Source organism: Pinus tabuliformis, chromosome 8, assembly GCF_031772625.1.
Source record: "Pinus tabuliformis cultivar Carrire ecotype Pingquan chromosome 8, CPIR1, whole genome shotgun sequence".
In the NCBI taxonomy this organism is placed as follows: domain Eukaryota; kingdom Viridiplantae; phylum Streptophyta; class Pinopsida; order Pinales; family Pinaceae; genus Pinus; species Pinus tabuliformis.
The window spans coordinates 1611351570-1611364016 of NC_142294.1; the positions used below are offsets into that span (position 1 = coordinate 1611351570).

Sequence of the window (12447 nt, forward strand, 5' to 3'; positions counted from 1 at the left end):
GTTCTATATTATTATTGTTAGGTCGGCTAGATTATATTGTGACTCCTTAGACTCCTATATATAGAAAGGAGGTTTTGTCATTTGTATCATCCAAGAATTGTTCATTTATGTAATGTAAAGGAGGTTGCCCCCTCAAAGAGACTGAATTCTAAGGTGTTGATCTATCTTTTCTATCTTTTCTTGAGCTGGTTTCATAACAAAATTACAAAGAAAAATCACATGTAGAGGTTGTGTTCACAACAGGCAGATACTTGGTGAATAAAAGGGGCAAAAATATCATAGCTTTGGGGGTGGAACAACATTCATTGTATAGGTTCAAAGATGTGGCAATGAAAAATCCAAAGGATGTGGTAGATTCACATGAAATGGTGAACAATAGAGATACTTACATCGACACACTTTAGGAATGGTTAGCATTTGTGTTTGCAACATTTTTCTCTTCTAATTAGGTTAGATATGGTTGTTAGTCTACCTACTATTCAGGGGAAGGTTGGAGATGTTCAACATGTTTGGATAGGGAGCAGAACAAGGAGATTGTTGACACAAGCCAAGCTAAGAAAGAAAGTAGAGTGTTGGAGTTTGCACATGGGGAGATTTGGGGGATTCTTGTCACTTGAATTGATCCCAAATCAGTCTAAAGGGGGTCAAATCATCATTTAGATAAGGTACCTTTGCGAACAGCACAATCCCTCTCTCGAAAACTAGTACACGCTAGATCTAAAGGAGTTTCCAAAAAAAAATCATATGCTTGAACTCATATTTAAGAGTGAAAAGTACCAAACCTAAAGGGCAATGGAAGAAGATAAAAATATAAGAAATTCATCAAAGTAATCAAAGATTTAAATTTGCTAAATAAAACTTGAAACATTGAGATAATAAGACACAGATCCATGATTAAAATCTCAACAATAAATAAGTAAATAAATCCAAAAAATATGATTTTAATATAATAAAATATGTAGTCATATATAGTTATAAAATAATTGAGCTAACAACTGTTCCAAAGAAACGAAGGGGGCTTGAAGGTTTGAAGCTTTGTCATAACTAAAAACCTCATTGACTTACACAACTATAGATAAGAAAAATTAAATATGGACAAAGACGGAAGAATTGTGAAGGGCATTGATAACTTGAACTACCATTCTTCCATCCTTACACAAGCCAAGAAAAATATAGGTCCCAGGTAAGCCTAGCCTTGATGATCATATCCTTAATCAAGTAGAAATCCCCTACCTTGACTAGAAGGTTTAACCCTTGTCTACTCATGCATAACCCCCCTTAATAAAAGTGTGCCTTGGTTAGGCTTAAGTGAAGCAACCTAATCATGGCCATAATACCTTTGTCACAGATCCAAAACAGCACAAGCTTTGATTTTTTTCAAGGAGATATTGTGCAATATCTCCATGAAAAAATTAATCACAATACCCTCAAGCAAACTTCTTGAGTATGCTCAGAATAGGTTCCAAGACATAAAAATAGGATAATGTAATTTTATTTATATCTAGCAAATGACAACAAAAGAATTTCAATAGCACTACTAAGTTCAAGGGTTGATTTTTTGTGGGAGCATGGAATATGGTTCATAAGAAAAAAAACAGAATTCCAAAATTAAAATAAACTAAAGTACTTCTCTAATACGGAAAACCAAACACAAGCTTTAATCTAAGATGAACTGATCATAGATAAAGGAAAATTGATTAAATTAAATGGACCTCGAATCTAGAATACAAATAAATAAATAATATTAAGATCCACTAGTGCTTTCTCCCTAACATCTTAGGTTAAATATAGGAAACTACCAACATCATACTCTACAAAAAAGGAGCCATAAGATAATTCGTATTGTGCACTATGTTCCTACCTAGAAAATGACTACCACCACTAAGGCCTAAATGACATTATCTAATTGTTGCAATGGGATCCAAAACAACAATAACACTAGGGTTTCTATAAACTAGGAATAGCTCATAAGCCCATACTAATCTAGAATCAAGAGCCACGTTGCTAACATTCTCTCTCATGTCCCCTAGCAGAGAGGAGCACCAGAGAGAAGTGATCAACTAAGTGGACAATAGTCTAGGGGCTGGCTAGAAAATTTGGGACCATACTCTGAGAGCTTCTTGCACATATAAGGATATGTATCATTGGTTTGAATACCAATAGAAACTAGAAAGGGTTCATGACTCCCTAAACAGAGGGTGGAACCATCCTTATATCTCATAATAAAAGGGGTAGCGAAAAACGAAATGTTCCTCAATATCAATCTTAGTCATAGCATGCCAATATTATGGCCTAAACAACACATGGGAAAAAAATAATTTATCTGCCCTAGAAAAGGTTAAGAAAGTCCATGAAAGCCATTCATCATATGGTCCCTCATGACCCTCTATAACACAGTATGGTCTAATGCTTAGTGTTGGTATTAAACTAGCATTTGCACCAGATGTTGCAAAAGAAACTCCGTAAGGCATAAATTGAGGATAACATGCCATCTCAATTTGAGAAATAGTACCATTTCATGTTAAAACACAAAACACTTTATTGTTAGGATATCAATTTACAAAATTTGAAATTGAAAAAAAACCAACCAATTTTTATATGTATAAACTTGATTTTACAGTCTCATTAGCTTGTACCAGATCATTTATTTCATGTTCGAACACAAAACACTTTATTGATAGGATATCAATTTACAAAATTTGAAAATGAAAAAAACCAACCAATTTGTAAATGTATGAACTTGATTTTATAGTCTTAATAGCTTGTACCAGATCATTTAATATTGCTCCTGTCACTTCTTTAAAAATATTTTTTCCCTTCAATACTTTGCAGTCTCAACTCCTTGAAGAAATAGTGCCTCAGTAATACTTATCCACATAGCGAGTGTATTTGCAACTGCTTTTCATAATATTATATGTGGAGTCAGAAATAAGACCATGTGACCATGAATTAAAATCTGTGAAGAAATCAAGCAGTGGGTTAGCAATCTGTAACCCAACAAAAAATATTAAATCAGATCATATCTTGACGTCATGCATGAGTGGAATAAAAGGAAATCTGTAACCCAACAAAAAATATTAAATCAGATCATATCTTGACGTCATGCATGAGTGGAATAAAAGACAAAGACAAATTTCCTTTGTAGACATACTATAAACCTACTAGTAGGGATTCTATGTATAGAATTTTATATGCATTATTTATATTGGAAGAATCTTGTCATACAATATAGTTGGTTTACATCTTCCAAAAAAATACAATTTAAAGCACCTTTTGACCATTTAAATTGGATCCCTTACTTTACCAACAATAATGAAAATAGCTATAGTATCACCATAGACAGACAAAAACGAAAGTCAATATCTTCTGAGAAGGACAAAAGGAATCTCAACAAACTTTGTCTCTCAAATTGGTTAATCCAAAAATGCATTTTCAAAGAATAATTGTACAAGATATTGCTGAAAAGATTTCCACAAATGTAGAATTAGACTTACCACTATACCCTTCAAATTGAAGATCTTCTCCTCAATAATAAGTTTTGCCCACTGAGGAATATAGTGACCTAGTTCAGAACTTCATAGAAGTCATCTTGAAGATGAAGGGAATGACAGTAGATAAATGCTTTCATATTTCCCTGCTATCAATTTTAGTCAAAATCTCAACTTGAAGCATAATTTCACCTGAATAGCTCTCCCCTATTCTGGAAACTTGTCAAACCAGCCATGGAGAAATAGCAAGTTGTCCTCTGCTGTAAGAAAATGAGACAATCAGATTATTGTGAAATACAAAGGTATTATAGAAAGTCTTATCATATAATTTACATCTGGCCACTGATATTTGATACCTGTTTTAGCATCATTTTCACCCAAATAGTATGATGTATCATTAGAATAGGAAAATCCAACTCTAGCGAGAGTCTCTAGATAAAGAATGTTTGCTTCCACGCAAAGAAAACAAGTAGTAGCTTGAGAAATATAGTACATTCTTCTGAACTATTGGTAATCATTGCATTAAGAAGGATGCTTATATCATAAAAGTACCAGAAATCAAATATTAACACCCATTCCTTTGTTCTAGATGTACTCATTCCTAATTAATTTGCCTCCCCTGGGACGAAATGGACCATTCTTGGATAGTGGCCCAATGTCAAATGAAGAATAGCCGGGCCCTGTAATTTTCTAGAGCCGAACATGAAAGGTAGAATAAAAGATGTTAATAAACTTCAGGAAACCTATTACAAGTTGCAATAAAATTTATGAAAAGAGTCAGGAGCTTACGTACTATTCTCTTAAGGGATTTGTCTATTAACTACATATATACTATGGATATATGTCAGCTATATAAAACTAAATGTTCCTTCTTTGTTCAATGTACATGTACCTCTTGAACATTGAACATGAATTTTAAATATGTATTAATAATCAACATTTAAAACATTGAGACCAAAGGAGAGATTCAGTGGATGGACATTGAATTCTCAGGATTAAAACTTGAGGACTCGAGTGCCTTAGAAAGCCACATATATTTATAGCACCAAATGTATTTTTTTTCCTGAATTATAGCTTATTTGTTCAGTTGTAAGTTTGTGTCTATGCTTTCAATATCGGCAATTCTTTCAGTTTGGAAAAATACCGAGTCATATGTTAATCATCAGTTAACCCTAAACAAATTAAATCTTTTTCATCCATATTTTATCAGGTTGTCTATACCATTCAACAACATGAAAATGCCAAAAAAATGCAGAAGTTGCTAGTTCAACTAACCTCCATTGAGCCATACAACCAAAGGCTTCAAGTTTGAGTCTATCTCAATTTCTACAAAGTAATAGAATAGAGCTCGACCACTCTTTTCATCCACTGTGACATAGCCAACATATTGCTTGAAGGTCGCAGCTGGCTCTCCGGGAAGCCTATCTACAATATCACTTTCTGGAGTTGATAAGAATTTTGAGACTCAGAATACCAAAATGGTTATCCATGGAAGACCATGCATCTTGAAGACACGTTGTGATGCTCTACGGATCCAAACTGTCTCTGAAGGAAGACAAAATTATTCAATGCTGATCATAAAATGTCAAACTGGGTACATAACCATATCTATATCTATGAAGCTTGCACTTCTTCTGCCTTCATTGCAAGATTCCGCACACAGACTTTTATATTAAAACCAGTTGGCTCTCCAAGCTGCTTGGCAAGTAACGATTTACCACTCCATTACTAAAGGCTGAAAAGTGAGGCAAGGCACGACACAAATAACTTTTACAACCTTTCTTTTCTTAATCACAGATTAGAAGGAAAAGTTTGACAAGCCCTAGGTTACCAGGTGTTGTGCTTTGACTTTAATATATACAGGTGATTTACAAAAGTTACCAACTATGGTGAATAATTCGAAGGATAGCTATATATCCCAAGGAAGACACTGTGTATCAATATTGGCATTCACATGTTTGAATTGGAATTTTTTCACCATGGATCAATTTGATTGTAGATATGCCAAGCTCCCACCTAAATTTGTCAATCAGATGTTAACTACATGGTCATTTACCTAAAATAATTGTTGAAAACAGTGAATTTATAGACTCATAAAGTTTTTTTTTAATTTAAAAACCTGTGTCAATAATTGAAAAACCATCGCCTAGCCTCCCCCTTTATAGCTCCATTAAAATAGAAGTTGAAAACACTTAATTTTTTCACAATTATAAATTATCAGCCTTTTATGAAGTAAAAATTTCTTTCGGTGACATACTGCCATGGTAGTTTTTCCATATCCATAGTTCATAAATATTTACAATTATAAGTTAACAATCCTGTATGAAGTAAAAAATGTTTCACTATGACGCATGGATATGTAGTATTCAGTACGTAGAAGTCACTAATATAATGAATTAAAAATTTCACACTATAGTTCAACCACTCCAAAAGTGTGTACCAGATTTGAACTAAATGACCATTTACCTAATAGACAGATCTGTTAACCAAATGTTAATCAAATGATCATTTATCTATAAAAAAAAGTTGTTAAAAATAGTTGATTTAATGACTTCTAAAGGTTAATTTTAGTTTTAAAATTTACTAATAATTAAAAAAACTATCTTTTACCTTACCTTTAACCTTTGTAAACGAAATGTTAGTCAAATAAACAAAAAAATTATATATAATTACAGGCTTTATTTCTCAACAAAACTTTACCCACTTTACCTCAACTCCCAACATCTTAGACTTCTAGGTGTCAAGAGATGATAGATAGATGTCTAGTGTGGCGTCGTATCTATGAATGTATTGGGTGACCTCCATGCTCACTATTGTGTACAATTCTTTACAGGTCGAAGAAACAATGCCTCGGTAATACTCATCCACATAGCGAGTGTAGTTGCAGTTGTTTTTCATAATATTATATGTCGAGTCAGAATTAAGGCCATGTGACCATAGGAACTCCACCTTTGTGTTAAAATCTCTGAAGAAATCAAGCAATGGGTTGCCAATCTGTAACCCAACAAAAAAATACTAAATCAGATCATATATTGACTTCATGCATGAGCAAAATAAAAGACAAATATAGTTTTCTTTTGTAGACTTACTATAAACCAATTGGTAGGGATTCTACGTATAGAATTTTATATGCATTAATGAAATAGACCATTCTCTGATAGCGCCCCAACACCGAATGAAGAACAATCAGGCCTTGTAATTTTCAAGAGCCAAACATGATAAGTAGAATAAAAGATGTTAATAAACTCCAGGAAACCTATTACAAGTTCCAATGAAATTTATGAAAAGAGTCAGGGGCTTGTGTATTATTCTCTTAAATGATTTCTCTATCGACTACATATATACTATGGATATACATGAGCTATGTAAAATTACATGTTCCTTCTTTGTTCAAAGTACATGTACCTCTTGATGATTGAACATGACTTTTAAATATGTATTAATAATCAGCATTTAACACATTGAGACCAAAGGAGAGATTCGATGGATGGGAATTGAATTCTCTGGATTAAAACTTGAGGACTTGAGTGCCTTAGAAAGACACATATATTTATAGCACCATACATAGTTTTTTCCTTGAATTATAGCCTATTTGTTCAATTGCAATTTTGCATCTGTGCTTTCAAGACCAGCAATACTTTTAGTTTGGCAAAAGACAGAGTCATATTTCAATCATCACTTAGCCCTAAACAACTTAAATCTCTTTGGTCCATATTTTATTAGGTTGTCTATACCATTAAACAACATGAAAATGCCAAAAAAATGCAGAAGTTGCTAGTTCAACTAACTTACATTGAGCCATACAATCAAATGCTTCAAATTTGAGTCTATCTCAGCTTCTACAAAGTAATAGAATAGAGCTTGTCCACTATTTTCATCCACTGTGACATAGCCAACATATTGCTTGAAGGTCACAAATGGCTCTCCAGGCAGCCTATCTACAATATCACTTTATGGAGCCGATAAGACTTTTGAGACTAAGAAGACCAGAATGGCTAGCCATTGAGGACCATGCATCTTGAAGACAAGTTGTGATGCTCTACGGATCCAAACTTTGTCTCTGAAGGAACACAACACTATTCAATGCTGGTCATAAATCGTCAAAATGGGTATAGAACCATGTCTGTATCTATGAAGCTTGCACTTCTTCTGCCTTCATTGCAAGATTCCACACACAGACTTTTATATTAAAACCAGTTGGCTCTCCAAGCTGCTTGGCAAGTAACGAGTTACCACTCAATTAATAAAGGCTGAAAAGTAAGGCAATGCATGACACAAATAACTCTAACAACCTTTATTTTCTTAATCACAGATTAGGAGGCAAAGTTTGACAGGCCCCAGATTACCAGGTGTTGTGCTTTCACTTTAATACGTACAGGTGATTTACAAAAGTTGCTGAGTACAAGGAATAATTGCAAGGATGGCTATATAGAAAAACTAATCCCAAGGAAGACTCTGTATCAATATTGGCGTTCACATGTTTGAATTGGAATGTTTTCACTATGGATCAATTTGATTCTATATATGCCAAGCTCCCACCTAAACTTTTCAGTCAGATGTTAACTGCATGGTCATTTACCTAGAATAGTTATTGAAAATAGTGCATTTATAGACTCATAAAGTTGGTTTTAATTTAAAAACCTATGTCAATAATTGAAAAACCCTCACCTCGCGTCCCCTTTACAGCTCCATTAAAATAGACATTGAAAACACTTAATTTTTTTACAATTATAAATTGGCAGCCTTTTATGAAGTCAAAGTGTGCTTCAGTGATGTACTACCATGGTAGGTTTTCCATATCCATAATTCATAAATATTTACAATTATAAGTTAACAACCCTGCATGAAGTCAAAAATGTTGCACTATGATGCATGGATATGTAGTATTCAATACCTGGAAGTCACAAATAGAATGAATTAAAAATTTCACACTATAGATCAACCACTCCTCAAAAGTGTCTACCAGATTTGAACTAAATGACCATTTACCTAATAGATGGATCTGTCAACCAGATGTTAATCAAATGATCATTTATCTATAAAAAAAGTTGTTGAAAACAGTGGATTTAGGGATTCCTAAAGGTTAATTTTAGTTTTAAAATTTATTAATAATTAAAAAAACTCTCTTTTACCTTACCCTTTAACCTTTGTAAACCAAATGTTAGTAAAAAAAAAATGATTATATATAATTGCAAGCTTTATTGCTCAAAAAAACTTTACCTACTTTACCTCAACTCCCATCATCTTAGACTTTTGGGTGTCAAGAGATGATAGATAGATGTCTAGTGCAACATCGTATCTATCAATGTATTGGCTGACCTCCATGCTCACTATTGAGTACACTTATTCACAAGTCAAAGAAACAGTGCCTAGGTAATAGTGATCCACATAGCGAGTGTAGTTGCAGCCATTTTTCATAATATTATATGTGGAGTCAAGAAATAAGGCCATGTGACCATAGGAACTCCACCCTTGTGTTAAAATCTGTGAAGAAATCAAGCAGTGGGTTACCAATTTGTAACCCAACAAAAAATATTAAATCAGATCATATCTTGACTTCATGCATCATCAGAATAAAAGACAAAGACAATTTTCCTTTGTAGACTTACTATAAACCAACTGGTAGGGATTCTATGTATAGAATTTTATATGCATTAATGAAATGGACCATTCTCGGATAGCACCCTAACGTCGAATGAAGAACAACCAGGCCCTATAATTTTCTAGAGCCAAACATTAGAAGTAGACTTACCAGTATACCCTTCATATTGAAGATCTTCTCCTTAACAATAAGTTCTGCCCACTGAGGCATATAGTGACCTGGTTCAGAACTTCATAAAAGTCAGCTTGAAGATGAAGACAATGACTGTAGATAAATTTTTTCATCTTTTCTTGCTCTCAGTGTTAGTAAAAATCTCAACTTAAAGCATAAATTCACATACATAGCTCTCCCCTGTTAAATATAGATCTAGGAATGAGCTTGGCGATAGGAGACTTCTTTTTGGCTCTCTTCCATTGATTAGTCCTCCAATCATGCACATCAACAAACAATTTATCCAAGGGATGATCATTTGATGTTTTACCACCAAAAAGTAATTCTATAAGAACCTTATAATGCCCAAAATATACATCCATTGTCATACCTCCCAATTGGGTTGTCCCCTTCTCAACTCTCTTAGGAAAACTTTTGTGAAACCTTCTCACATGATTACACACATAGTAATTAACAGGACCACTTCTCCATAAGTTAAACTCTGAAAAGAACAGTAAATTACCAGTAGAGGCCTCCAAGAAGATAAAACCAGGTGGAATGGATAATTTAAACCCAATCTAGAAGGGCAGACGAAGCCAGAAACAGGGAACTTTAACTTACCAAAGTAATAAAAAAGAGACGAGTAGCATCAATAGTTTCAGACTTGAATAATTACCTCTAAACTCCAATATCTAGGGATCCAAGAGATGAAGATGATGGCATCACAATCTTTTTTAGTTATACAGCCATACCCAAGATCGGTAACAAGATTCAGGAGTTTCTTGGAATAAATCTGAGAGGAGCACTGGACGGGCAAAATACATTGCCAAGAATGTTACAAAAACCGTCTTGCATCAAGACGTCAGTGGGTCGAATATGGGCACAGGTAATAAGAGTGGGTCGAATTCGGGTGTGAGTTATACATCCATACCCAATATTGGCAACAAGATTTAGGAGTTTCTTGGAATAAATATGAGAGGAGCACTAACCGAGCATAATACATTGCCAAGAACATTACAAAAACCCTCTTGCATCAGGACGTTAGTGGGTCGAATCCAAGGACAAGTAACAAGAGTGGGTCGAATCCGGGACAGATAACAAGAATGCAAATAGTTGGGTCTACTAAGTTTCTTACCTTCTTACCTGGAACATATGAATTCATTCCTCCTGCCGAGAAAGGGCCGTTGAGCCGAAGCACCTAGAAGTAGTAGTGATGAACAAAGGTCGGGCTGAGCAAGAAGTAGTGTCAATGGTCGTCCTATAACTAATTTAAAATAATTTTAACTAATTTAATACTAGTCCAATGAATCAGATGGTTGAAACTATTTGAATCGTCTAACACTGTTAAGTTTAGGTATGTTCTATGCTTAGAGCAATTTATTTCAATTTTCACAGTTAGCTCAACATCTTTTCCCGATTAGCAATCACATCAACATTAAAGTAATCTGCAAATAGAACTTAAACATAAATCGCATAAGACAATCCAAGACAAGAGGACACAAGATGTGGTGCTAGCCAGGGAAAAACCCCATTGTGGGGAAACCCATGATCAATTCTTCTTATATGTTCTTCAATAGTTTAGGGGGGAGAGAGAGAGAGTACATATACATAAATCTGAGATTTTATGACAACAATAGTAAGTCCATCATTCTATTAATGATGACTAATCTAAGATGAAATCCTGAATTTCCATTACAGTATTCAATCAATGATAGAACTGTAGCATGTCCCTTGACAGTGAAGAGCTGCTTATTTGATGAAGGCACTTGTGGTTGTATCAATCGTCCTTCATAATCTCTGACCAATAGAGAAGCTCTAAGAGACCCATGCTATGATGTTATGGCCTATGGCCTAGCACATAGCAACATAGAAGTAATTGTCTTTATAATAGTCAGTGCTTCAGAATGTTAGCATCCAATCATTTGAAGCCAGCCCTACATGGTTTGAGATAAGTCTGAGTGCAGACTCCTTCATCACACAAGTTTGCCTTATGACTGTGACTTCCACTTGCAAGAATTCTCATACTTGGAACAATTTTTACCATAGCACTAACATATACAGCAGTGAGTTGTCACCTATAGCTATGATGAAGCTTCCTTTGACTGTGACTTAGCAACCCTTCTAGCTGTGGATGAGAGATAGTTCATGTGTCTTCCATAAGCCTTTGGCAAGACCTCCTCATTGCTGCTAAGGTTTCTCTTTTCTACGATGGCTTCACCTTGGCCAGCGTTAAGGGAAATTTCAGGATAGTGGATAGGATCCTCTTCTTAGGTATCCTTGATAGTGGCTAGATGCTCCCTTTTACTGCAACTTAAGGCCTCTCCTTTATTGCATATACGTGCCTCCTGTTGCACAATATATGATTGCATCCTAGGGAACCATAGAGACCTCTTGAGACTGTGGTTTAGAGCGTCATAAATCAGTGGATCTGTGCTCCCAATAAGTTCATATTAGATCATACATTGACAGCATTTAGGATCCCTTTCTTGACACCTTTTAAGGCCTGTCTTCCATAGAGTCAGGTCTCCTCTATACAATCATTCAAATGCGTTTAGAGGGCTGCATTAGTCCTATTTTCTACAGCTAGGGAATAACAAGACCCTCCTTCCTATGCATCTAGATGACTTATCCTAGGACAAAACTTAGGGCATTTAAGGATAGCATCTTAGGGTCTCTTATAGACTTATGTTCATCCTCTCCTAGTTGTGTTTCCGTGACTGCATTTGACTATAAATTAGGGCAGCGTAGACACTCCTGGAAGACCCTTTCTCCTCCACGTCTATGGCTTATCCCTGACTATAATTAGGGCTCTCCATGGCAACATATAAGAAGTTCTGTATAGGACTCCTCCATGACAGCATTAGGGTCTAGGGCATCTCTTCTAGGGTAGTGTATAGCCTTTACTTGCATGGATGTGATTGATCTTAATTAAGACAACGTATTAGACTAGGGCACTCACTCTAGATCTCTCTTTCATAAAACCCAAAATAGAATGAACATAGAGATCACAAGAGTGTGAGTGAGTCCAAATAACTTGAGGAACTCTTCTATTTATACTAAAACATTGAGCAAATGAGGGGTTTATTTTGTTTCTGATCGACCTTGACAAATTGTCCCATAACACAAATAAATTCATATCTCCATGAATACTTATCAGAATTGGATGATCTATAGATCAATCCTACACATCTCGATAAGAGGGATCCA

The 12447-nt window shown here is 34.9% G+C and overlaps 1 pseudogene; it reads right to left on the minus strand.

The window, feature by feature from the left end:
- Positions 1-2834: 2834 nt before the first annotated feature.
- Positions 2835-4992, minus strand: LOC149242213 (serine carboxypeptidase-like 45; annotated as a pseudogene).
- Between the last annotated feature and the right edge of the window lie 7455 nt (positions 4993-12447).